Source organism: Agelaius phoeniceus, chromosome W (assembly GCF_051311805.1).
Source record: "Agelaius phoeniceus isolate bAgePho1 chromosome W, bAgePho1.hap1, whole genome shotgun sequence".
Lineage (NCBI taxonomy): Eukaryota > Metazoa > Chordata > Aves > Passeriformes > Icteridae > Agelaius > Agelaius phoeniceus.
The window spans coordinates 7,585,189-7,612,716 of NC_135301.1; the positions used below are offsets into that span (position 1 = coordinate 7,585,189).

General features: G+C 48.3%; 1 long non-coding RNA gene across 1 annotated transcript; it reads left to right on the plus strand.

Moving 5' to 3' along the window:
• Positions 1–2,642: 2,642 nt before the first annotated feature.
• Positions 2,643–17,586, plus strand: LOC129133637 (uncharacterized). The gene is made up of 2 exons (XR_008536029.1): positions 2,643–2,842; positions 17,220–17,586. It is a non-coding gene; the product is annotated as an uncharacterized LOC129133637 (long non-coding RNA).
• Positions 17,587–27,528: the final 9,942 nt, after the last annotated feature.

The window sequence follows — 27,528 nt, forward strand, 5'->3', positions numbered from 1 at the left end:
GGTTTTGGCTTCTATGATCATGGATCTACCTTTAAGAAGCCAGGTCTGTTGGGAGCTGATGGGATTCACGCGACCAAGCGGGGCAAGATGGTCTTTGCCAGTAAGCCGGTTAGACTTACAAGGAGGGCTTTAAAGGTGACTCGGCGGGGAAAGACGATGGAGTTTTGAGCAACAGAGAAGAGCCAGGGGCTGGTGATGTGTTGGGAAACAAGAGGGGAATACTTGAGAAATGCTGCAAAGGAATTGGGGCTTGATCCTTGTCCAAAAAAGTGACGCAGTCAACAGCCCAGCGGAAGTGCCTCTGTACCAATGCACGCAGTATGCATAAGAAAGAGGAGCTGGAAACCACTGTGCAGCCGGAAAGCTAACAATGTAATCACCATAGTAGAAATGTGCTGGGACAACTCAAATGACTGGAGCTCTGCAATCAATGGCTATAAACTGGTCAGAAGGAAGGAGGGGCGGAGGTGGCCCTCTATGTAAACCAAAAATGAGAGGGATTTCCTGTACAGAGCTGTCTTTGAAAGACAGTGATGAACAGGTTGAGAGCTTATGGGTGAAAATTAGAGGCCAAGCTGTTGCGTTAGGAGTAAGAAAGAGTGCAGAAAATAAAGCCCCTTGCGTTCCAGCTGGTCCTGAGAGATCAGAGGGACTGGGTGAGGTTAGGCTTAATTTCCGATTACAACCAATTCAGCACTGTAAGTCTGGTTGCGTTCTCTAAGAACCTTTGCGAGCACAGATTCAGGAACAGAGTGGTTTTCTGAAGTTACAGAAATGGAGATTTGGAACTGCCATTGAGAAATGCACTAGCTGTGATAGACCTCTAATAACATTGTGCTAACCCATGCAATACTAATAATAGCAATGGCATGCAGAAGCTTCCCAAGAGGGCGGCCCCACTTGGGAGGAGGAGAAGAGAAGAGAAGAGACTGGCAACTGTCCCCGACATCTTTTGGGAATTCCTGCTACCTAGCTGAAATTTCTAGCCTCCTTATATACAGCCCAATCTTCTCCTCCTTACATTACATATAGCGTGATCTAAGCGGAGAGCTGAGTGATAGATCATCTATGTGGTCACATGTACTTCAGTAAGCTTATTAGCATATGCACGAGTGTGCGTTTTAATACTTAAATGACCCTTAATCAGGCAAAGGTTACATTTTTGGCCTTGGTGTCCTTCAAAGTTCCGCTCTTAAGACTTCTTTCCATTTCATGCCGTTCATCAGAGCCAAAAGAGGGCTATCCTAGCTGCCCATGAACTCTTCCTTCGGCCATATTGTCCTTTTTTGACCTCAGCTATGTGGATGTCCATCAGTAAAGATAACGTGGAGGGTACACGGTTTAGGCTTTAACGCTTTCCTGGCTCCATGGTCATCATCCCACACAAGCTAACAAAGGAAACCTTGTGGTTGGTATCTACTATAGGCCACCTGATTAAGAGGATGAGGTCGACGTAAGAAATCAGGCAAGTTAGGCAGGAGATGAGCGTGGCTAACGGCCTTCTCTTCTGCTCGAGCTGAAGCACAAAGTGGAAATGCATAGGTAGTGGAAGCAGGGACACGTATTCTGGGAAGAATCTAAAGATGCCGCCCAGGTCTGTAGGGATGGCATCAGAAAAACTAAGGCAAAGCTGCAGCTGAATTTGGCAGGGGATGTAAAGAATCATACGATGGGCTTCCATGGGTGCGTTGGTCAGAAAATAAGACTAAAGAAAGCGTATGCAACCCACGTGCCCGTCCCCCTGCTGATAAAAAACGCCAGGAGGTCTAGTGGCCAGCAACATGGAGAAGGCTGTGGTACTCGGCGATTCATTTTCCTCTGTTTTCACTGGCACGGTTACCAGACCTCTTGAGACCCTGAACCTCAAGGCAGGGACTTGGGGAACAAAGTCCCTTCCAACATAGGAAACAATGGTCTCTTTTGAGACCACCCGAGGAACCTGTGGATACACAAGTCCTGCACCTGGGGAGGCACAACCCCATGCACCAGTACATGCTGGAGGCCGATTGGCTGGAAAGCAGCTTTGCAAAATAGGACAATGTGCTCTTGCCTCAAAGGCGGCCAAGGATATCCTTAGCCTGTTATAGAGGAAAGCAGGGTTCATATATGTTACAAGACAGTTGTGTGGACCATTCAAGGTGCTCACTGTCCCCAGGGGTGCAGGGCACCACAGACCACCCTTGGGCAGCTTTGAGGGCACTGCCTACTTTTCTAAAAGCCTCCTATCCAGCTTAACGCAAATCCTACTCTCCTGAGCCCTCAAGCCAGCAGTGACGAACGCACGCTTTGCATTTTATTTGCTTCCAGGAGACGTGCAGCTTAGAAATGTCTGCAATGGAAGTGGGGCTTTCAGCAAACAATGTAGAGCAACTTCGGTTGTTTTTTCAAAATGTCCTGAGAAGTTAAAGGCAGGCCTGCCCTGGCCAAAGCAGTCGTTGGACTGGAGGGAGCAGCAGCAAAAAGGCACGGGCACCTTTGGGGTGGACTCGATGCGGTAACAAAAAACAAGAAACAGTACTTGTAGCTACTACAGCCTCTTCTGCGACCTCGTAGCCCGCCCTCGGGGTCGCAGCACTACACGGGGCAGATCCCTCCGCGCCCCGCGGGCACCAGGTCGACGAGGGCGGACCCGCCAAGGGGGCGGGGAAAAGCGAAAACGACAGGCGAGACAGCAAATCGAGACGCGGGCCACGATCCGTCGGCCCAATGGGCGCCGCGGAGGGCCCGGCTTAGTGGAGGAAGTGGTCGGGGCGGACACGGGCGTTGTCCTTGGCTGGCGAGAGTGTGGGGGCGCTGGTCTCTGGCCCTGGTGGCGCCACTACTGTCTTCGGAAAGATTATCGGTAAGGCGTTTCTCTGGTGCCGTCAGCGCCGAGGACGAGGAGGTAGCCGCACCCTTGCTCTGTGCGCGGTTCCTCTTCCCTTTCCCCCCTCTCCCCCTCCTCCCGCGCTTGCGGGCATCTGAGCCGAGGACCCGGCGCGTGGTGCCCGGGCGCGCGGCAGGGTGCTGCTGCGGCTGGGTGCAGGGACGGGGGACGGACGGGGCCTCTCTGGGTTGTGGCGCTCTCTACTGCACCATCCCCTAAGCTTGTTCTGAGCCGCACCCCCACCCCTCCGGCTGCCGCGGGCGTACTGGGTTGCTGGTGTTGTCCGGTCTCGCCTCGCATATTCCACCCCCACCGTGTCGTGTGCGCGCGTAGAGAGGGACCTCTGACGGTAACTTGGCCTCAATGTGTCTCCTAACAGCATCGAAGAGGTTTCGCAGCTTCGCTGTGCTAGGCTTTGGTTCTGAACCCGCAAACTGGATTATTAGGGCAAGGAATTACGGCTTTCTCTAGTTAAAAACAAAACCAAACCAAACCAAACTACAGAGTGGTCATCCTGCAGGCTGCAACGGCTTTCCAGAACTTGTTTCTGTGGGGAAGTAAGACCGTGATAACAGCATGCTTGCAAGGGTCACGCGTGTTGGTGCTGGAAACTAGAGTGAGCTGCTTAGCCCGGGGGGAAACCAATAACAGCCGTTGCCTATGCGATGTTAACTTTAAGGTAATATCCCCTATGACTTAGTTATTAAGATGCTGAAAGTTAACAGTTAGGGATGCCTTCTGCTTTTAAAGGCAGAGCTTGCATGCAGTAATAGAAGACAGACTCGTCCTATGCACTTGCAGGCTTCCTGTCATTATGCGTGTGTTCCATACTTGAGCTCCCTGTCCTGTGGGAAACGAATGGCCGCTGCTCTTCCACTTCACTAAACTCTTTGATGATTCAGTTAAGCCATTTGTCTCCAGTCTCTGCATGGACCACATCCAATAGAAAAACTGCTTAGGAAACAATCAGCCCGAACTAAAACATGCCGGAGGTTGTTCATTGCAAGTAGTGGTCTGTCTCCTTCCCCCATTGTCTTGCATGACAAATCCCACTTCTGGAGGGGGCTCTGTAAAGATGTCGTGTTTTGGGTATAGAAAGCATTATAATCATGCAAGAAAAATCAATGTTCTGGCTTGTGTTTGGGGTAATCTGGTAATCTGCTTCTGTAGGAGTTCAGCGGGGCAGATGGGTTTGCATAAGCTCTTACCTTTCTCTAAAGCTGGTTATGTTTTAACTGTTTAATCTTCCTCCAGTGCCGTACGTTCCATGATCTTTTGCCCCTAGACAGGACATTTTTCCTAAGTCATGCCTAAGGAGCCAATTATCGAGTTGTCTGAAGCAGGAGGTTCTGGTGAATCTGTAAGTACGGTGGGAGCTTTCTGTATGCTAAACTGTACCTGTAGATAGTTCCTCGTTTACTAGACTCTTTCCCATTGCCCCCTTTCCCCCTTGATAGGGCACAGTAGGCTACTTTGGGTTTTCTGGCGCTATCATGTTTTTGCCTCTAGCTTGTAATGGAGTTGAGCTTTTTGACTAAAAGCAGTGCTATCAAGCAGTGCTGGTCCCTGGGTATGTAGTTCTGGTGCAAAATGCAGTGTTGTTTTGGAGCGCAGTGTGGTGCCTATTGTCGTGGTTTAGAGTAAGAGTAGTAGAACTTCTAACATGCAGAAGAGCACTTGGGGTTTTTGGCAGGCCAGGGGCAAGGAAGGGCAAAGCTGGTGGAGCGGTGCTGGGCGTTTTGCTTTTAGCTATGAAAGCCACGTTCAAAGACTTTGTAAACCCACGCAAAAGGCAGCCTAAAGTTTATTTTCCACCAGGATTGGTTATGTTTCCTGAAGAGACAACGGGGGCTTTAACCCGGAGACAAAGTCAGCTCGTGTGGCTGTTTTGTAGTCCTTTGCTGTTTAGCTTGGGAAAAATTGCCTAGCTCTCTTTTGCCCCTATGGCGTGCATAATTGGTCTTGGTAACTTTGCTTGGAACGCTTCAGTTGCCGGCGGTCGGAGTGCCGTTAATTTGGCATGCAATGGTTGAATTGCTAGGAATTGGCTAGCTGCTTTCTCTGGGTGGTTCTCTGCTCTCGTTCCTTCCCTTCCTGCCCTCTGCCCTCTTTATGTGTTCCTTTTTCTGTTTATTTTACTTATTTATGGGTTTGTACTTCCTTCTCCAGCTTCTTGGGCATGTAATGGTTGTTGGCGAGATGTGTGTTGCTCACCTGGGCCTGACCAATGGATTCCGGATGGTTGTGGATGAAGGGCCCGAGGGTGGGCAGTCTGTCTGTCGCATACATCTACCCGTTCTGGGTGGCCATCAGGTGGGCTGGCCACCTGGCTAAGATTTTGGCACCGCAGGAGTTGCTGCACGCGTACAAATCACCACTGAATGGATTTCGTCTGTTGCCCATCAATCTAGCGGCTTTTGATGTGTAATGTTTTTTTTTTTTTTGCCTTGTGTCTGTGGAAGGTAATAAAAGCTTTGAGCAGCAGTTGCACAATAAAGATTTGTCATGGGGATATCACCTCCGTCTTGCGCATCTTACTGAGGGGAAGTAGTTCTGCAAGTTCAGAAGGTGTCTCCCTGGAATTGCAAGTATGTGGAATGTTTCAGCCAGATAACAGCATTTCAGAGATAGATAGATAGATAGTGATTGGCCTGTTTCTGTGAAGCTGGAAGCGCTTAGCAGTCTCTCTGGGTCTTGTAGGAAGCAAAGTCTTAGCTCTTTGGCAGTGGTACGCCAACGTACAGAAAGGCCGTGTAGGCTTCTGCTAAAACTGTAGAAGATGCTGCGTGTGAGGCTACACGCATGCTTTCCAAGGGTGGTTTCACCATGGTGCACTGTGTTTGGAAGCATCCACCACCTGTTGGACCTGGGTGTCCTGGTAACAGGAGTAGGGTGCCAGTTTAGCACTATGTGCATGTAAGCAAACTGTATTGTACCAGCCTCTGTGTCATTCCTGATGAACTGCTGATGATGGATCACTTGCCGTAGCTGCCTCCTGTACACCCAACACCTCAGGCTACAAGATGGGTGTTAAATGAGATAAGGGAGAAGAGGCAAACCTTCAGAGGCAAGGTAGTGTTTTTTTTCTTCACGCAAATGACTCAGTCCTGATAACTCTCCTCTGGGGAAGCACCAGCACATTCCCACCCACCCCGTGGTGGGGGAGGGGTGGTGTCATCTTTGCTAACGGGCCATAATGGACTCCATGGCACTAGGATAATAGGCAGCTGCAAGGACTTAGACCATCAAAGACTCTCAGAATATCCCATGACTCACAGTATTACATTCCTCCACTGTGAAACTCCCTGTCCTGGTGGAGGTACTGAGCATTCTCACCTGAACCGGAGCATATATATATATAATCTTTGGGTTTGGGGACTTGGTGCACCACCATTTGATGGATCCGGAGGAAGACCAGAATTTCGACAGTACTGTGCCCCTCACCTTACAAAGAGTGTGCCAATTTATACTCCGACTTTGTGGGTTAAAACCAGTTTTCTCTGTATCATTGTATTTTTTGTAATCTCTAGTAAATTGTAACTCCGACCTGTAATCTCTCTGGAGGTAGTTGAATGGGATTCATTTCTCCTGCCGGTTTACTTTTAAACCGGCACATCTTTTGGCGCCCAACGTGCGGCTCGAGAGAGGTCGGAATTGCAGTTTTGTTCTAAAGCATTTGTGTATTGGGGTATAGCAATTTTCCTGATCGTCGTGTTTCTCGGTGTATTCACGTGCATGTTGTGCCCTGTACATATTTCTGCATAGGGGGAGGTATTTGCCCATCATGATGCTCTCTTTACGATCAGGAGAGGAATCAAAACAGCTTTGCTGATTTACTGCGTTTATGGCATGATAACAGCAGAGGCAACGAGTTTCATTTGGAATGTGTATTCAGTCTTGTTTGCCTGTCCTAGTCTGGGCTGCTACCTCTGGGGCCTCATTAATAATGGCACCCAGCCTGATGCCTTAGAGTGGCTACCTGGAACAGAGGCTAGACAAGGTTAAGAGAATAAAAGTAGCTATTTATTAAAGGCCTTCAAAAGGTACACCTTGGGCAGTCAGAAGCCTCAGAGGCTACACCCAAGATGGACGATGGTCACGCGTTTTTCAGACAGATATAAGTTTGGTCCATTTACATGTCAGGGGTTATTCCTCCAATTACAGCCTCAGGCAGTGAAGTCATATGCCCCCAGTTTGCTCCCCTCCCCCAATTCACTTTTGTTTATACTTTCCGGGGCCTGAGGCAGTAGGGTGTCCTTGGATCTCAGACCTAGAGGGATTGTTTTGTCTGACTAAAATGTGGAGACAGTTAGCTAACACTTTATATGGAGTTCAGAGTTATGCACTAATGCAGTACAGGATTTGAAAACTATAAGGCATCAAGCCTGTGGGGTGAGGAGGGGAGAATGTTTTTTTCCAGCCCTTCAGGCCTGCTGCAACAGTTTTTGAGAATGTTGAGTTCCCTCTAGATGTTAAGGACAGCATGATCTTCTTGTTAGTTCTGCTAAGTTTTCTCTATTTGGCTTGCACTGTCTACACCATGCTTACAGAATCACAGAATCACTAGGTTGGAAGAGACCTTCAAGATCATCAAGTCCAACCCATGCCCCAAACGCCTTAACTAAACCACGGCACCAAGTGCCATATCCAGTCTTTTGTTGAACACATCCGGGGATGGTGACTCCACCACCTCCCCAGGCAGGCCATTCCAATATTGTATCACTCTTTCTGTGAAAAGCTTCTTCCAAATATCCAACCGATATTTCCCCTGTCGCAGCTTGAGACTGTGTCCTCTCGTTCATGACATTTGTTGCCTGGAGAAAGAGACCGACCCCCACCTGACTACAACCACCTTTCAGGAAGTTGTAGAGAGCCATAAGGTCACCTCTGAGTCTTCTTTTCTCCCGGCTAAACAACCCCAGGTCCCTCAGTCGTTCCTCATAGGGCTTGTGTTCCAAGCCCCTCACCAGCCTTGTCGCTCTTCTCTGGACGCGCTCAAGCGTCTCAACGTCCTTCCTAAACCGAGGGGCCCAGAACTGGACACAGTATTCAAGGTGCAGCCTCACCAGTGCCGAGTACAGGGGAAGAATGACCTCCCTGCTCCTGCTGGCCACACTGTTCCTGATACAGGCCAGGATGCCGTTGGCCTTCCTGGCCACCAGGGCACACTGCTGACTCATGTTCAGTCTGTTGTCGACCAGTACCCCCAGGTCCTTTTCCGCTTGGGCACTGTCCAGCCACACCGTCCCCAGCCTGTAACGTTGCAGGGGGTTATTGCGGCCAAAATGCCGGACTCGGCGCTTGGACTTATTAAACTGCATCCCATTGGACTCTGCCCATCCATCCAACCGTTCTAGGTCTCTCTGCAGAGCCCTTCTCCCTTCCAACAGATCAACACATGCCCCCAACTTGGTGCCATCTGCAAACTTACTAATGAAGGTTTCAATACTCTCATCCATGTAATCAGTGAAGATATTGAACAAAACAGGTCCCAGCACAGACCCCTGAGGGACACCACTGGTGACCGGTCGCCAGCTGGATGCAGCACGGTTCACCACCACTCTCTGGGCCCGGCCATCCAGCCAGTTCCTAACCCAGCAAAGAGTGCTCCTGTCCAAGCCGTGGGCTGTTGGCTTTTCCCGGAGTATGCTGTGGGAGACAGTGTCAAAGGCCTTGCTGAAGTCCAAATAGACAACATCCACAGCCTTTCCTGCATCCACCAGGCGGGTCACTTGGTCCTAAAAGGAGACCAGGTTGGTCAAACACGACCTACCCCTCCTAAACCCTTGCTGGCTGGGTCTGATACCCCGGCCATCCTGTAAGTGCTGCGTGATGGCACTTAATATAAACTGCTCCATTATCTTACCTGGTACTGAGGTCAGGCTGGCTGGTCTATAATTACTAGGATCCTCCTTTCTACCCTTTTTGTGAATGGGTGTCACATTGGCCAGCTTCCAGTCATCTGGAACCTCACCAGTGAGCCAGGACTGTTGGTAAAAGATGGGGAGCGGCTTGGCAAGCTCATCTTAGAGTCAGGACAGAGGCTTCTGGGGAATTTGTCTGGAGAACTTCCCTGGGAGCAGATCATCCTGAGTGGCACGGGATGTTGAAGGAGATGGCCCAGTGTTTGGAAGACTTCTCTCTTCCAATGATCTGGAAGTTCACCTCTGAACAACTGCAAGGGCCCTGTTAAAAGAATAAGTTATGTGAAGGGAAAAGGCTCTGACAGCTCCAGAGATGGACAACTCACAGCAACATGCTGGGCCCTGGCCATTGCTTACCAGACACTGCTTGGTATGGTACAACACTTTCAGGAGGAGGAGAAAAGAAACAAATCAACAGGAGCCATGTCCACGCAAACCACGTCTGAGCCAGAGGGAAAAGGAAACAAATCAACAGGCACCGTATGCATGCAAGCCATCGCTGGACCAGAAGGACAGCCTAAGCTGGTAGCAGTCGCCCTTGTTCAGAAAAGAAAATCCCCATAGTGAATGACGAGGAAGAGGCAGGACCTTCACATCCAGCAGAAGAGACAGAGCCAGAAAAGGTCACTCGATCCCTATCCCCGGGCAAGGTGCGTGAGCTGCGTAGAGAGTTCACACGCGAGGCAAATGGGTCCATATTGACCTTGCTGCTCTGAATCGGGGATGCCATGGCTAATGATACAATTCCAGATGGTAGCGAAGCCAGGCAACTGGGATCCCTGTCCCGGGGTGTGGCTATTGACCAGGGGATCGGGAAAAGACAGGAAACTCTGAGCCTCTGGCGACGACTGCTTTCAAGTGTGAGGGAAAGACAGCTTTGTAAGGAGGACCTCCACGTGTCACGCGGACAGTGGAACATGATGGAGCACGGTGTCCGATGCCTGAGGGAATTAGCTGTGCTGGAGATCGTTTTTTCAGAGGACAAGGGATTCCCGAAAAGTCCAGACGGTGTCCAATACGCATTGCAAATGTGGCTGAAATTTGCTCAGCTCGGGTCAGAAGTATATTCCTGTTACTTAGCGATGCTTCAATGGAGGGAGGGAGAAGATTAGGTGGGTGCATTGGTTAGTAAACTCAGCATTTATGACGACCCTGTCGCCGCCCCGTTACGGGCCCATGTCTCGCCTGTGGAAACGAAACTGGCTGGGCATGTCTGGAGCCTGGAAGAGAAAATTGAAGAGGGCTACCAGAAACCAAGAGAGGAGCTTAAGGAGGGAATCTTCCGCATCTCGCCAGGACAGACGAGAGTCTCTGCTATTAGGAGCAGGCGTCCCCCAGCTAAGGAGAGGGTGTACACTCCACGAGGGTATACTCCCGGCAGCATAGGAGTGATGATGTCGTGTCCAGCCCTCTTGAAGGGACCTCCAGGTCGTATTTACAGGAAGGGAACAATGAGTACCATGACCAGAACTAGAGGGGCCCTGCCTCTAGCCAGGTAGAGGAGAGGGTCTATTGGACTGTGTTGATCCGATGGCCCGGCACATCAGACCCACAAAAGTGTAAGGCTTTAGTTGACACTGGCACGCAATGTACTTTGATGCCATTGAGAAATGTGGGGGCAGAATCCATCTCTATTTCTGGGGTGACAGGGGGATCCCAACAGCTGACTGGACTGGAAGCTGAAGTGAGCTTGACCAGGAAGGAATGGCACAAACACCCCATCGTGACTGGTCCAGAGGCCCTGTGTATCCTCGGCATAGATTACCTCAGGAGTGGGTATTTCAAAGACCCAAAAGGACATCGCAAGGAGAGTCAAGGCAAAAGCTGCAGTAGCTGATTCGCAGCTGGCAGATGCCGCTCCGATGCGAGCTTGGAACCTCCCCAGGTGGCCTGGGCTGGCACCGAGATGAGAGAGGGAAAGGGGGTGCTTCCGCTTTCAAAAAGGTTCCTGCAAACTCACGGGGGTGGCAGCTGGTCTCAGTGCTAGTAGTGGTCGAGGTGCGGGCGGCGGACGGCTGGAATCTTCTGATCAGCAGCGGGCACAGGTGGGGAAGGTAGCCAGAACTCAGTCGTAGTGCTGAGTTGCAGCGAAGCAAAGTCCCAGGTCAGAGCGCACAACCTCCCACGGCACCGTGCCACAGACGGTTCTCAGATCCCCTGAGTGGAAGGGCCCACCCCGCCCAGCTAAAACTCCCCAACCCCCACTGGAGAATTGTAGTATCCTAGACCAGCCCAGGTGTGAAGGGACCTTGAAAGATCATCTGGTGCAGCCTCTTGTGGGAAAGGGAGCCTAGATGAGATTATTTAGCACCCTGTCCAATCGCATCTGGAAAACCTCCAGCAATGGGGACTGATGCAACTTGTGCCCCTTGTCTTCTCCATGTGGCTCCCTGGAAGTACTGGAATACTGTGTGGAGGTTCCCCCTGAGCCTAGGCAGGTGCCTAACATTTTGCAACTAATTCCTTTGTCGTTGCTAGCCTTCATGCAGCCGCTAGCTGCTTTTAGATGTTCCTCCACAGCTTTTGGATCATGCTGCGCCCATGTGTCCGAGTATTTAGGACTTAGGCTTATTCCCTGCTTCTGAAAGTATTCAGTGATATCTCTTGCCATCCCTCCGACTATGCCAATTGGTGCAAATGGGAGTTTTAGGTCGCCTTAAGAATCGCCAGAAAAGGTATCAGCAAAAGCAGGTTCTCCAGCCCTTTGAGCATCTTCATGGCCTTCCTTGGGACGCTCTCCAGTCTGTCCGCCTCTTTTAATTGAATTCTGGGGACCAGAACTGCACACAGAGTGTGGCCTGCAGGCATGGCCTCTGTGAGAAGAGGCCAAGGTCTGCTCTGCGCTAGACACAGTTAGTTTTCACCAGCCAGGCACCAGACTTCCCTGAGAGCCAAAGCTGAGCAACTCAGCAAAGCTGGTGGCACCCTTGTGTAAGCATATTTAAGAAAGGGTAAAGCGCTGTCTGGGGCAGGTATTTCCCTGCTGCCCTTAGATCTGGCAGGTGGCTATGTCCTGAAGGAACTTTTTCGTCTTATTTTCTCCTCCTGTCCTATTGAGGAGGGGTGGTGAGAGAACAGCTGGTTGAGCCCCTGGCAGCCAGCCAAGGTCTGACCTCATAAAGCCTAAAAGGCATATTCTTCCTTGTAGAAGGGGGTTGGTGGCTTAGAGATTTTAGGAACAGGAAAATTAATTAGGGGCTGAATGTTGGTTTGAGTGAAGGGCAGGTACCAATCCGTCTTCTATAACTGCAATTTCAGCAGCAAAGGACAGCTGAGAATCAGGCCCCAAAGATGCTGGTTTGGGTGTTGCTAAGATGGAGTTCATTTCCCCATAGCAGCTCTCACAGTGCCGTGTGTCACGTGAAAAAGGGAGGAGGCTTCCTTGACCCTTGGTGTGGGGAGATTTTCTCAGTCTTTAGTGGTTAATTTGTCTGTGTTTCAGGAAAGTTGAGACCGTTGTGCCCGACCAGTCTGTCAGCATCCCATTGGGGGGCTCCTTCACTGAGCAGTCCTACTGGATCAGAGGGGGGTTTGAGTGACTTAGGGAAACACACCAACAGCGTAAGGGAGACCCCTCAGCAGGTCTTCCCCTTTACCCATTGTGTTACCTGCTGCTGCCGACTGGTAGCGTCCGCCAAGGATTCACGCTAACAGTTTATGGAATAACGCTCTTTATTAATATAAATTGTGACAGGTTAAGGTTCGAAGATTGTTGGTGATAGTGTCTGACTGCAAAAATATATTTGAAGGAATATACAGACAAGCTCTAATCCCCAATAAAATGTTCAGCATGCATAGAGTATGATTCTTATCCAATAGGCATCTCTATGGGGGAGAAGACAGGTTCAGCTTATCAACTGATCCCAGCAGCTACGATGGAGCCTTCCCTAACTTTTCCCCATTCTCGACTTATTTTTATACTATTTCTGTGTGTTTAGGTGGAGCTTGAGTGACTCTAGTCATGCATACCTTTGTTACTGACTGGTGTAAAATTCTCTTGCTTTGCTTTTAAAGATACAGTCAAGAAGAATATAGAGCACATGCCCAGTGAGGGATGGTTGCACTTTGGAGGTGGGTAACTTTGGGATGGAGGTGTGCGTTAATATTATTATTAGGCTTTAATGAAGCAAGTTCATCTAAGGAGAGTGATTTCGCCACAGTTGCTGGCTCAGCAGTAAGACATCTTCCCCTGTCTCCCTTGGTTGACAGGTGGTATGCTGTTTATCAGCTGCAAAGTACCATCGAGTTCCCTTCCCTGCAAGGATTTCTGCAGAGCCTGGCCTTCGCTCCGCTCCACCCTCCATTCCATCCCTCTTAGCAGGTGTGTTGTGTGCGTGTGTGTGGGGAATCATCACGGAATAGGTTCCAAGTCATGCCAACCGCATTCCACCCAGGGAGCAGCAACTGTGATTTACCCTATAATTCCCGTACTGTTATAACTCCTGTGAGGATGCTAATATAACTCCTAAGTTTCCTCTAATTGAATCCCCAGTTACCGGTCCACAGGGTAACCGGTCATTTTCCCGCACCGTGCTTTGCACTGGTAGCTCGAAAGGTGTTGATAACACGCCGGTGTTTTGGCTACTGCTGAGCAATGTTGGCACAGCATCAGTGCTGTCTCTCCAACATTCTGCCCCAGCATCAGTAGGCTGGGGGTGGGCAAGATCCTGGGAGGAGACACAACCAGGTCAGCTGACCCAAACTGGCCAGAGGGATATTCCATACCATATGACATCAGCCCAGAAATAAAAGCTAGGCAAAGGAGGAGGAAAGGGGGGCATTTCTTATTTACAGTGTTTACCTTCCAGAGAAACTGCTACGTGTGCGGAAGCCCTGCTTCCTGGGAAGTGGCTAGGCGGTGCTTGCTGATCAAAACTAGGCAATAAGGTGCTTTTTTTTCCCCTCTCCTTGTTCATGCACAAACTTTCACTTTTGCTTTCGTAAACTGCCTTATCTCAATCTGCAAGTTGTTTTTCATCTCTCCCGTCCAGCTGGGAAGGGGAAGCGACAGAGTTGTTTGCTGAACACCTGGCGTCTAGCCAAGATAAACCCACACCAGTCCTTTTTGGTTCCTAACGTGAGCTGAGACAATGGCAGTTATATATCTTGCATGGTATAGTAATAGCAGTTACTGAGTAGCAAGTTCCTGTGCGGGACATGGAGTTTGTCAGGTACGCTGCTTATCTCTTTGTTTTGTTCAGTTTGGGAACACGTTAATACAAACAGTGGCTCTGTGCTTTGCTGTGACACTGATGGCTTTGTTGTGCTGGAGGAGCTATTTTCTGGGGACAATGCGGGAATCCCTCTCCCTCTCCCTATCTGGGATTGATGTGTATCGTTTTAGAATGCAGGCTCCCGTGTTCCTTGTTCCCCCTCATGTAAGCTGTTGAATACTATTTAATACTATTAACTAATACTGTTGGCGTACTATGGGGTTTGTGGAATCTGGTGTCATTCTGCTGTAAGACAAAACAAACTGTAGGTGAGGAGATATTGAAATGTGCCCTGAAGCGGCTGGTCCCTGGATGTCAGTGTGTGTGGTAGGATTTGGGCAGGCTCCTAGAGTGGTTATCACCTCCCCTTGCCTGGGACTTTACACCTAAACAGGCAATGAGCCCTGGCAAACTGACGCGTCACCTGATAGAAGGGTGCCTTACCTACCCCGATGAAACCCAGCAGCTTCTCGCCCTGTACAGGGGCCTGGCCTATGCCTGTTGAGCCACAGTTCAGTACTGTCAGAGGAGTGTGGCTGAGGCAGGGACCCGAAGTGCATTGGAGGACACTATGGCTGAGATAGGGACCCAAACAACAACGACTACAGTAATTGCCCCCCAGAAGTGTCAAAGAAAAGGGGAATAAGGAGAGCCAAGGAGCGATCAGCAAGACTCACTCACCTTTTTAGTAGTCCCACGTGGCCAGTGCAAAAGTCTGATGGAGGGTGGAGGTTAACAGTAGACCATCGTGGCCTGAATGAAGTAACGCCCCCACTGAGTGCTCCTGTACCGCACATGTTAGAGCTCCAATGTGAACTGGAGTCAAAAGCAGCCAGGTGTTGTGCTGCACTTGGCATTGTCAATGCATTTTTCTCAATTCCTTTGGCAGCAGAGTGCAGACCACAGTTTGCTTTCATGTGGTGAGGTGTTCAATACACCAGGAATCGACTGGACTGCCCCGGGGGTGGAAACACAGCCCTACCATCTCTCATGGACTGATCCAAAGCGTACTGGAAATGGGTGATGCCCCCGAACGCCTGCAATGCGTTCACGACATCATTGTGTGGGGGCAGTGAGGCAGAAGAAGTGTTTGAGAAGGGAAAAAGAATAGTTCAGAAAGTTCTGGAAGCTGGGTTTGCCATAAAGAAAAGCAAGGTCAAGGGACCTGTACGGGACATCCAGTTCTTGGGCGTCAAACGGCAGGATGGCCGCCGTCATGTGCCTATGGATGTGGTTAAGAAGATAGCAACTATGTCTTCACCAGCTAAGAAGATGGAAACACCGGCTTTCGTAGGCCGCCCGGGGTTTTGGAGAATGCCTATTCCAGGTTATACTCAGCTTGTGAGGCCCCTGTATCGAGTGACCCGGAAGAAGAACCATTCTGAATGGGGCCTTGAGCAACAACAGGCCTTTGAGCAGATCAAAGAGGAAATAGCTTGGGCGGTAGCTCTTGAGCCCGTTCAGACTGGACCAACCCTGCAAAATATACTCTACACCGCAGCTGGGTAGCATGGTCTCACTTGGAGCCTGTGGCAAAGAACATCAAGAGAAACCCGAGGTCGACCATTAGGGTTTTGGAGCTGGGGTTACTGAGGATCAGAAGGCCCACTACACTCCAGCTGAAAAAGAAATATTAGCAGTGTATGAGAGGGTTTGAGCATCCTCAAATGTTTTTGGGAAGGACGCCCATCTCTTCTTGGCACTGCAATTTCCTGTGCTACACTAGATGTTGAAAGGAAGCATCCCTTTGACACATTGTGCAAACAGTGCTACTTGGAGTAAGTGGGTGGGTAGCACTGATCACACAACGAGTTTGACTGGGGAAACCCAATTGCCCGGGAATCCATGGAGAAAGGCAGAGGTTTTGGAGAATTTCTTTGAAAAGTCACTTGTGCTCAAGAAGCAGCACCATATAATGAGTTATCAGAAGATGAAAGAGGCCATGCTGTCTTTACTGATGGATCCTGCCTCGTGGTAGAAACCATCAGAGGTGGAAAGCTGCTGTGTGGAGTCCCACACAACGAGTCGTTGAGGTTGCTGAAGGAGAAGAGAAGTGGCCTGTACTGTGTCTCTATAGTGACTCCTGGATGGTGGCTAATGCCCTATGAGGGTGGCTACAGCAATGGAAGAAGACCAATTGGCAATGCAAGGGTAAACCCATTTGGGCTGCTGCGTTGTGGCAGGACATGACTGCACGGATAGAAATCATGTCTCTGAAGGAATGTCACGTAGATGTTTACGCGCCCAAATGCCATGCCACTGAGGAACGTCACAAGGATGAACAGCTAGATAAGGCTGCCAAAATGGAAATAGCTCAGGTAGACTTAGACTGGGAGCAGAAGTGTGAACTATTTACAGCCCGATGGGCCCATGAAACATCAGGACATCTAGGAAAAGATGCAACCTACAGATGAGCTTGTGATCGAGGGGTGGATCTGATCACAGAGGCTATCACACAGGTCACCCATGAATGTGAAACGTGTGCTGCAATCAAGTGAGCCACACGAGTACAATCTCCTTGGAATAGATGGCCAAGCTGGATTTTAAAGATGGTGAGGCCTGGCAAATTGACTATATTGGACCACTGCCATGGACACACCAAGGCAAGAGCTTACATACTCATCATGGTAGAGGCAACTACTGGTTGGCTGGAAAAATACCCTCTAAGCCATGCTATTGCTTGAAACACCATCTTAGGCCTTGAGGGACACATTTTGTGGTGTCATGGTACCCCAGAAAGAATGGAATCAATGAGGCTTGTTTTTGAAATAACCTCCTAAACTCTTGGGCAAAGAAACATGTGGATATATCACATCCCTTATCACCCACAAGCCTCTGGAAAGATTGAGAGGTATGATGGACTGTCAAGAGGGTTGGGCAATCGGGCATGGAAGCATTGGGAGGCAAATGTAGCAGAAGCCACTTGGCTGGTTAACACCAGAAGATCTGCTAACCGCGCTGGTCCTGCCCAAACAAAACCACTACATACTGTGGGAGGAGATAAGGTCCCCGTACTACACACAGGGAAGTGGCTAAGGAGGTCGGTGTGGAATTCTCCTCCCATGGGAAAAGGCAAACCTATTAATGGGATTGTCTTTGCTCAGGGACCTGGGTGTACTTGGTGGGCAATGCAGAAGGACAGGGAGACCTGGTGTGTGCCTCAAGGAGATTTAATCTTTGGTGAAAAATAATCAGTGTGTAAATTTTATGTTGCAGGAAGTCACTTGCTGATGTGACATGAACCGATGAAGAGATCGCTTCACAAGGAGAGTGCGATGATGATCCAGGCAGGGCTGGTGTTTGTGCTGAACAATGGAGTGTGCTGCCTCTTCTGTCCTGAGCACCCATCTTGATGGAATGGAGCCCAAGTCACAGCCTGTTTTTAAACATCTGGAGGGATGGAGGAAGCCCATGAAATGGGAAATAAATATTTATTCTTTGAAAGGACTGGGGACAGTAGTTAATGAAAATGTATGCATCTATATGTTAGGCATATATATAGTTTTAGCATGGAGTTTAAGTTGTAAGTATTGGTAAGAAACAATTTCAGTCATGACAAATAAATTCAATGGAATAATGAGAAGGTAGGTTTAGATCTATATATATCATTCTGTGAGATCTGAGTATGATGCAAATGGCATGGAGTAAGGAGTGGATATTGTATTGGGTGTTACGGCGATCGAGTTAATTTTCTCTACAGCAGCCCTTACAGTTCTATGTTTTGCATCTGTACCTAGAATGTGTTGATGAATCCTCAGTGTTTTTGCTACTGCTGGGCAGTGTTGGCACAGCATCAGTGCTGTCTCTCCAGCATTTTGTCCCCATCAATAGGCTTTGGGTGGGCAAGATCCCAGGAAGGGACACAACTATGCCCACTGAACCAAACTGGCCAGAGGGCTATTCTGTACCATATGACTTCAGCTCAGATATAAAAGCTAAGTTAAGGAGGGAGAAAGGGGCACATTCGGTAATTACGTCTGCCTTTCAGAGCAACCCCTATGCATGCTGAAGCCTTGCTTCCCAGAAAGTGGCTGGACAACGCTTGCTGATGGGAACCAGAGGATAGAATTACTTTATTTTTCCTCTTTACTTGTTCGCACACAGACATTCTCTTTTCCTTTGCTAACCTGCTTTATCTCCAGTTCCGAGCTGTTTTCCATCTTATTTTCTTGTAGGCGTGTCCGGAGGTAGGATGGTCGGGACGAACGGAGACGAGAGATCTCTGAAGCCAGGTCGTGGAATTTGCGGTTTATTGTAAAGGGTGTGGGTGCTGGGGCCCTGCTTGGAGCTGCCGGCCACAGCTCGGAGCAGGCCTGAGAGAAGAGAGGGGTAGAGAGGGTAAGAGAGTAAGAGGGTAAGAGCTTAAGGGAGTAAGAAAGGTAAGAGAGTGAGGTTCCCGTTACAATACAATAAATCTTCTGTGTTGAATATTCTAATTCTCACTAACCAATCTACTACAATATACAAATCCTATAGCATTTACATACAGCCTATAAGAATCATTACATTACCATACTGTGTTACATTTGTAACCCTAAAAACTACTTTTTGGACCTCTTCTGCCAAGCTAGTAGGGTCTGCTCTGACCCTTGGACCTGTCTGCAAGCAGAGGGTATTGTTTCATCAAAAGGGGATTACCTTCAGCTGGCCACACCATTGTTTACCAGTTGTTCAGTAACTAAGGTATCCTCAAAGCTTGCTTTCATTTCAATCTTGCTTATAGTTTCTATATTCTCAAAATCTTTTGCCAGACAATCATATTTATAAGGCTTTCCTGTTTCATCTTCCCCAACATCTCCCCCATTCTGATGAACAACTAAGATATTCAACACTGTCTTACTCATAATTCTTTGCACACGCTGAAGTATACAGGATACTGCTACTAAAACTACAATTATTACTATTAGAATAATCAAGCCTATTTTACAGAGTTCCTTTAGCCAAGGTGCAAAGCTCCAACCATCAAACAAACTGTCTAGCCAAGATGGGTCATCTATTGTAATTTGGTTAGTTAAATCCTTTAGGTTTTGTAGCTGTTTATGAATGGAAACAGAATGATCAGATAAGTTCATACAACATAATCCTTCAAAATCTTCACAACCATGCCCATGTGCTAGTAAAAGAAAATCAACGGCAGCTCTGTTTTGTAAAGTGGCATGTCTGACCGCTTCTTCATCTGTCAACAAATCACTGATTACAGTAGAGGTGGCATTTACTTCTTTGCTGAGCCAACACCCTAACTTGTTTAATTGTGTTAATGCAGCTGAGGAACTCCACTGAGGTAGAAAAATGCTTGCAACAATTGATTTTCCAGAGTTCCAAGGGTGAAAATCGCTATCGCAGTTGCTTTCATATTGATGTCCCCAGGAGGATCTAATCTTTCCACTTTTCTTTTTGACTACCTCTTTGACACTGGGAGCAATTATTGTTAGTTGTCCCAAGGCACAAGGGCCACCATCTATTTTTGAGGGCATACCTTGCCAGGCCCTGTCTCCACAGATGAGCCAAATTCCTTTAGGAAATCAAATAGGAAGTTTGTTAAAACATTCTGCGTGAGGTTCATCATATGTAAGAAGCTTAGTTTGATTACACCAAGAACTCATATTGCTATAAACTGGGTGATATGGGGTAACATTTAAATGAGTGCCATTTTCTCCTAGGAAATGAAAGAAGTAACAGGTATCCATAGTTAATGAGACTAGGATTTCTATCTCTTGAAGGTCAGATTTATCAACTTTAGAATTATCAATATAAGTTTGGTGTTTCTGGCTGGGAGTTGGAGATACATGATGATCATCATATGGCCAATACTTATCAAAAGTAATATTATCAAAACCTTTTGGAAAAGGTACTCCAACTAAACAGGTTGAAAAAGGTTTGTCAGGGCTTGAGTCAGATAGACAGATGGTATCGGAGCCTGCAGACTTGGCTAAAGCAACCCAGACATTCGTCTTTGGTTGATTTACAGGTAAAGCTTCACTACAAAAACAAAAACAAAAGAATAAAAGCAACATGCATTCGCGCAAATGATAAAACTCCATTCTTTTCTTGAGCTGTTTCTGGCATATCACTTTCCCCTGATGACTCTGTGCAGTTCAGGTCTGGGTGCTTGCTTCCTGGTTTCCACTTGAGGGGTCTCTGGCTGATGTGGAGGTGTCGGCGGGCTTCGATGCGTGGTAGGGCTTCACGTTCTTCGCTGGAACCCACTTGAGCCCTCCACATGTGGAAACACACGCAAACCCCTTTCCCCATGTTATAAGAATGTACGGTCCTTCTATTTGTCCTGAATCTAAATTTTTAATCAAAACTGGGGGGTGCTCTTTCAGTTTTGCTTTTTTGTTGTTCAAGAAGTGCCTGTAAATGGGGGGACCAGGCTCTTCTGCAGAGTTATTAAAAAAATTGTAAACATACAAAGCCTTATTCATCCTCCTTTGAGGTGTAGCCTGGGTTTCTCCCCCTTTTTGTTGATCTAAAATGCGTTTTAGAGTTTGATATGTTCTTTCTATCATTCCTTGACTCGTGGGAGAGTAGGGAATACCAAATGTATGCCAAACACCCCAGTCATTTAAAAATGCAGCTAATTCTTGTGAAACATATGAAGGACCATTATCAGTTTTAACTTCTTGGGGGATACCCAAATAGGAAAAAGCTTGTGAAAAATGCTGGCAGACATGCATAGCTGTTTCTTCTGTATGTACAGAAGCAAAAACTGCATTTGAGAATGTATCGACAGAGACATGGATATTTTTAAATTTCTCAAAAGGGGGGTACTTAGTAACATCTGTTTGCCATTTCTGCAAGCTCTCCAACCCTCGTGGGTTGGTGGCTCCTGCAGAAGGGAGAGGTTGAACAAGCTGACAGTCTGGGCAAGCTCGTACAATATTTTGTGCTTGCTCTAAAGTAATGTGAAAATCTCGTTTATTGCCTGTGCATTTTGATGAAAAAATACATGACTCAATTTGGTTTGTTCAATAGTGTTAGGCAAGGTAGTTGCAGCAAGCACCGAGGTAGAATTTTCAATGCCTGTTGCAACTTCCTCTTCAGATGCTGCTGATTCCAATGCATCAGCTCATGCGTTTCCTTCTGCCATAAATCCTGGAAGACCAGAATGAGCTCTAATGTGAGAAACAAAATAAGGATTAGTTCTGTGTGATAGGATTTGGTAGAGACAGGTAAGCCAAAGACACAACTTGTCGCTGTTCACATCCTTTAAAACAGACCCTTCAATTCTCTTAATAATATTAGCAATGTATGCCGAATCAGTGATTAGGTTGAAAGGTTCCGGAAAGAGCTGAAAAGCTCTTACAACTGCTGCGAATTCAACGATCTAAGGAAAACCATCAACTTTTTGAACATCCTGTTCCCAGACTTTAGTATCTTTATTCTGCCATGTAACTACGGAATTGTGCGTTCGCCCTGACCCATCAGTGAAGATAGTGACTGCATCTAAAGGCTCTTCATTGATAAGGGGTTTCTGTTTGTAGTGCAATATAGCTTTGATCATTTTGTGTGCCGGATAATGAATAGAGCAAACGCCTGGAAAATCGAGCAGGGCATACAGCAAGTCCTCTGATTTTTGCATTGCCCAATCAAAATAAGTCTTCTTCATGGGCAAATAGATAACTGCAAATTCATGACCTGCTATTGAAAGAAGCCTTGCTCTGCCTCTGATGATGATTTGAGACATCATTTCTAAAGGTGTGAGGATTGTCTTTGGCGACCTGTAAGGAAGGAAAACCCATTCAATTATTAACAACAGATCTTTTTGAGAGGAATCCTGTAGTAAACCCCATAGATTTAGGAAAAGCACCATGGAGGATATGAACAATAGGAATGCTGAAACAGCAAAAGAAAATTCCTGTTTTCCTGTCCTCCACCCCTTAACCTATCTCTGTAACCCTATAAGGCAATGTCATGTTAACCCCTTACCCATTGGTCAAGCTTGGATCCTTTCCAACCCTATAAAAGAAGCATACTGTACCCCATTAGTTGAGAAAGAAGAAGAGCAGAGACCCTTCACGGACCTCCCCAAATAAAGCCATCTTCGTGGAACAGCCTGCGCCTTCTCCTTCTCCTCTCTCTCCGTCTGCTGCAGCCTCCAGCCCAGGGCACCACTACCTAGCAAGCAGAGCTGAAATCCTGAGAGCTTGCAATCACTATAGAGCTGGTAATCACCATGCTTGCTAGATGGTAGCCCTGCGGCCTTGGCATGAGCGAGCTAGCTTCGGGCACCCGGTCCCTACCCAGGGACTGAGCTCCTGAGCCCTAGTGCTCTGCTTTATGATAAGGCCGAATAAGAGGCTTTATTAAAGTGGCGTCCCAACGACTTCGGACCCCCCAGAGGCGATATCCGTCGGTTGAGCAATGAAGCCCCCCCGGGGTTTTCTGTGATTGCCTGTTTGGGAAGCCGCTCCTTCTGTGAAGGGACTTTTCGTTTTAGAAAATCCTTTCCCCAGGAGGGTCAGTTCGACACTCAAAACTTACATCTGAACGAGAGAAAGTTCCGAGGAGAACTGACACAGCAGACCCCTTCCACAGATCTTGGACCCCAGTGTGGGATCTCAGCACATCGTTCCCGATGTGCAGAGATGCCAGGAGAACCCTTGGAGGGACTCGAAAATCCTGGAATGTTGCCAAGAGTGGTTGGTGGCTTGATTTTGATCCATCCACAGAAGTAACAAGAGTCTGAGGACAAGAGAATCACTTTAGAGTACAAGGTGTAAAAGAGACACATTTAGAGGGTGAGATATAGACTTTAAGGTTTTTGGTACAGGGGGGTTATGGAGACAAGATGGAGAGATCGGGGCGTGTCTTGTCCTTCTTCTTTCTTCTTCTTGTCCTCCATCTCCTGTGATGATGTTGGCACTTAGAGATTGGTTTATGGTGAAGGTGCACTTGCCAACATGGGCGAAAAGCATTGGGAAATAAAGGTAAATATTGTATACGTAGGTTTTAGTATAAAAAGACATGACCGCCCCGTGGGCGGTCAGAGAGTGCCTGTGACTGCTTGCAGATCAGACCTCTGTTGGGCAGACAGAAAAATTTTGTAGATAAGAAATAATAAACAACCTGAAGACCGAAAACTGAAGAGTCCAGACTCGTCCTTTGCATCGCGCCCACCAAAGAACCACTCTACCCGTGTCGGGGCAGAGACAGACAGCCGGACCCGACACCCCAGGAACTGTAAGTATTAGCTAATATTGCGTGCATAACTTCGGGGCTCCAAAACTTTTTTTTTCGGGTTTTTTTCTTTTTTTTTCATGTTTTTTCTGCTGGAAGGGCTAACCATTAACATGGGTACAATTTTTAGTACATTAAAACTAAGTAAAACCGAGAGAGAGATATATTTAACTATTTTAGAAATCTTATCTGCTAACAACTTCTCCTTTACTAAAGGCAAGCTCTCAAAAACTAACCTTAAAAAATTTGTAACTTGGATTATTTCGCAATACCCTGATACTGATAAGAAAGCAGTCATTGAAAATTCGTTTTGGGATATGATTGGGAACACAATATATATCTCCCAAACAAACCAGGATTTCTCTGTAACTAATTATTTGCCTTTATTCCATATAATAACTAAAACCGTTGAAAGATTTAACAGAGAAAAAATCTTGCAGTCGGTAACAGACACTTCCTCTTCAAATACTAACAAGATCAATAAGGACTCAGAGGAATGTCACTTGCATATCTCACACCACCCCTTCGTTCCTAAAGCCCATCTCGCCTCCGTTACTCCTAAAGCAGAGGTTACGCTGTCCACCACGGTTCCCCCCCCACATCCTCCACCCCTGCGGGACCTTCGCTGCCCAACTCCGCGGATCCTATCTTATCTGTAATTCCACACATCCCCCCTACCCCTGGCTCGGCTTCCTCCTTGCCTCCGGTCCTGGGGGTCCCTTTTCCTGCCTCTGCCGCCCCCTCCACCCCTGCGTCAGCTCTGCCCCCCTCCGCTGCGTACCCCTCCACCCCCGCGCTGGTGTCCCCCACCATCCCTCCCATCGCCGCGCCCGCTGCCCCCGCTCCCCTTGCCCCGGCTCCGACCGGCCCAGCCCCTCCCGACGGCTCCCCGAGCCACAACCCCGCCACTCCCGAGCCCGTGTCCATCCCCGCCCCCTCCCCCTGCTCCCTGCCTGCCACAGCAGGGACACCTCACACAAGCGCAGTGCCACCAACCCACCCCGCAACTGCAGCACACCGGACCGGTCCCACCGCCTGCCTCCCCCCACTCCCCCCATGCCCACACCCCCACCCCGCCCAGCCCCCCTGCCCCAACCACATGTCCCCCCAATCCCCCACCCACCCTCAATGCCACCCCAATGGAATCCCAGACACCCTCCACGGTGCTACCCCCCCCACCCAGTCCTGTGCGTGCTGTGCTGCGATCCCAGCTCCATTGGCACCTCCCCCTACCCAGGTAATGCCATGTCTCCCCCCCCCCAGCCATTGAAACCTTTGAAAAACACTTCTAAACGAAAAAAGCACAAGTCACGGATAGCAACCCCCCCTCAGTCCTCCTCAGAGGACCAGAGCTCTTGCAGTGAATCTGATTCTGATACGATCCACACGGATCCATGGGCTCTTATTAAAGTAGAAGCGACAAAGGCTGGAGATTGGGAGCTGGCACAGAAAATTAATGCTTTCCTAGTAGAATATAAGCAAGGACGGAATGGTGGCGAGTCCACTATAAAGACATGGAAGGCTAACTCGAACAAGGAACTAGTGCAATTAAGAAATATAGCCAAAGAACATGGGCGAAGCTCACATATTTTTAGAAATTTCTTAGAAGCCATGTTCTCAGCACATGTCTTACTTCCCCACGATGTAAAAAATATTTCACACTGCCTCCTGTCCCCAGCAGAATATTTGTTATGGGACAGGCATTGGAAAAGACATTTAAAAACATTATCAGATTCATATTCTGCGGATGCTAATAAGACGAATTTTACGGTAGTCCAACTAGCTGGTGAAGGTGACTTACAGAAACCAGCAGACCAATTGGAAACCTTGAATAAAGAGGCACTGCAGGACATCGCTTTCGCAGCAAAAACCTCTTTACTTCTCGTGCATGATGAGTCAATGCCAACAATGCATTTCTCTACTATTAAACAAGGGATAGATGAAAGTTTTATCAAATTTGTGGACAGACTTAGAGATGCTCTGGAGAAACAGATAGAGAGCACAGAGGCAAAGAAGGAACTCTTATGTAAACTTGCCTTGTGTAACTCTAATGAAAAATGCAAAGCCATTTTGAGGTCTCTACCCATGGATACAGACCCCACCATAGAGCAAATTCTGGAATGCTGTACACGTTACATGTCCACTGAAAATACAGTGGCCCAAGCAGTTGCCAAAGGTATTGCTGAAGGAGTTTCTGGGGCATATGCAGTAATAGCTTCTAAAGACCAAGCTAAATGCTATCACTGTGGAGATCTTGGACATTATATAAAGGACTGCCCAGAGAGATCACCCCCCCAATACCACCGTAACAATTACCAAAGACCCCAGAATCAGCAGCGCTACCAGCAGCATTCGGGAAACTTCTTGCACAGCCCGGTCGAGCCCCGGGCGCTGACAACAAATCAAAGGCCACCCAGACCAACCCCGCACCAACCCAGGACGTTCCGGACCACAAGAAGAGGATCCAACCCACGGGGCAACCCAGATGGGAACCCGCCGTCAACTGGTAACTGCTTTGTCCATTGACTTTAATAATGAGAATGTTCACCGTGTTCCCACAGGCAAATATGGGCCAAAAGGTGGTCCTTCGCACATTTTAATTATAGGTGACTCTCTTAATAGCCCAAAGGAGATCTTCGTTGTTCCAGAAGTGCTGACAGTGCAGCCAGGACAAGAGATTCTCGTCCAGGTATACTGCATAGACTCACCATTTTTTCTTTCAAAGGGAACTCCAATAGCACAAGCCTTTTTACTCCCAAAGGATCACAGGGAACAGATTCCTCTCAACCCTACAGCTATGTGGGCACAAGTCATGGGACCATCCAAGCCTACCATCGAGTGCGGCCTCACCTGCAAAGGCGAGAAGACCCACCTACCAGGGATGCTGGACACCGGTGCTGATGTGACCATCATCGCCCGCTCAGAATGGCCAGCACACTGGGATCTACAACCTGTTGCAGGCATGATTTCAGGGATTGGCGGAGCTACAGTGTCCATGAGAAGCAAGAACGACATCCTCGTGGAAGGGCCTGAAGGCAAGCTGGCAACCATTCGTCCATTTGTGGTAAGGGCCCCCATCACCCTTTGGGGCAGAGATGTTCTATCCCAGTGGGGAGCTTCCCTCCGTATTCCCACTCAGGATTTCTAATCGGGGCCACTGAGGTAAGCGCGCTGCCAGAAACACCTTGTCTCACCTGGAAAAGTCACAAGCCACTCTGGATTGAACAGTGGCCCCTCAATAAAGCCAAACTGCGCGCCCTAAACACCCTCGTGGAAGAACAGCTCGCAAAAGGCCACATAGTGGAGTCCAACAGCCCTTGGAACTCTCCAGTCTTCGTTCTACCAAAGCCTGGGACAAACAGGTGGAGGCTCCTCCACGACCTTCGCAGAATCAACGAGGTCATCGAGGACATGGGCCCCCTCCAGCCTGGCCTACCCTCCCCATCGATGCTGCCTAGAGACTGGACACTTGCTATCATAGACATTAAGGACTGTTTCTTCAGCATTCCTCTGCACCCTGAGGATGCTCCACGGTTTGCTTTTTCCGTTCCCTCTCTTAACAAGGAGGCCCCGCTCAAAAGATATCATTGGTATTATCTTCCTCAAGGACTAAAAAACAGCCCAACTATTTGCCAGTGGTACGTGGCTCACATTCTGTCTCCCATTCGGAAATCATTCCCCGATGCTATCATCCATCACTACATGGATGACATCCTGGTGTGTGCTTCAGACAAAGCTTACTTGGACAAAACAGTTAAAAAGACTATTGAAACCATAGAAAAGGCAGGAATGGAGATTCGTGAGGACAAAATCCAGTACACCAAGCCATGGACTTACCTTGGAGTCCAGATCCGGGAAAGGACCATCGTACCTCAGCAGCTCACCATAAATGACGACCCAAAAACCCTCAGGGACTTACACAGCCTTTGCGGATCCATCAACTGGGTACGTCCACTGCTAAGAATTACAACAGAGGACCTTGCTCCCTTGTTCAACCTTCTTCGCGGACCTAAGGACCTGGACTCTCCCTGCACTCTCACAGAAGAAGCCAGAGGTGCCATCACCAAAGTCCAGGAAGCCCTGTCTTCACGCAAAGCCCATCACTTCGAGCCCAGCCTGCCTTTCCAGTTCATCATCCTGGGAAAAGCACCTCGATTCCATGGACTGATTTTCCAATGGGATTCACAGCTTCGAGACCCTTTGTTGATACTGGAATGGATCTTTACAAATAGCCAGCCCACAAAGACACTTACCACCTACCAGGAGGTCATAGCACATTTAATGAAAAAGGCAAGGACTCGCCTTCGCTCTCTTTCAGGTTGTGAGTTCGAATGCATATACTTAC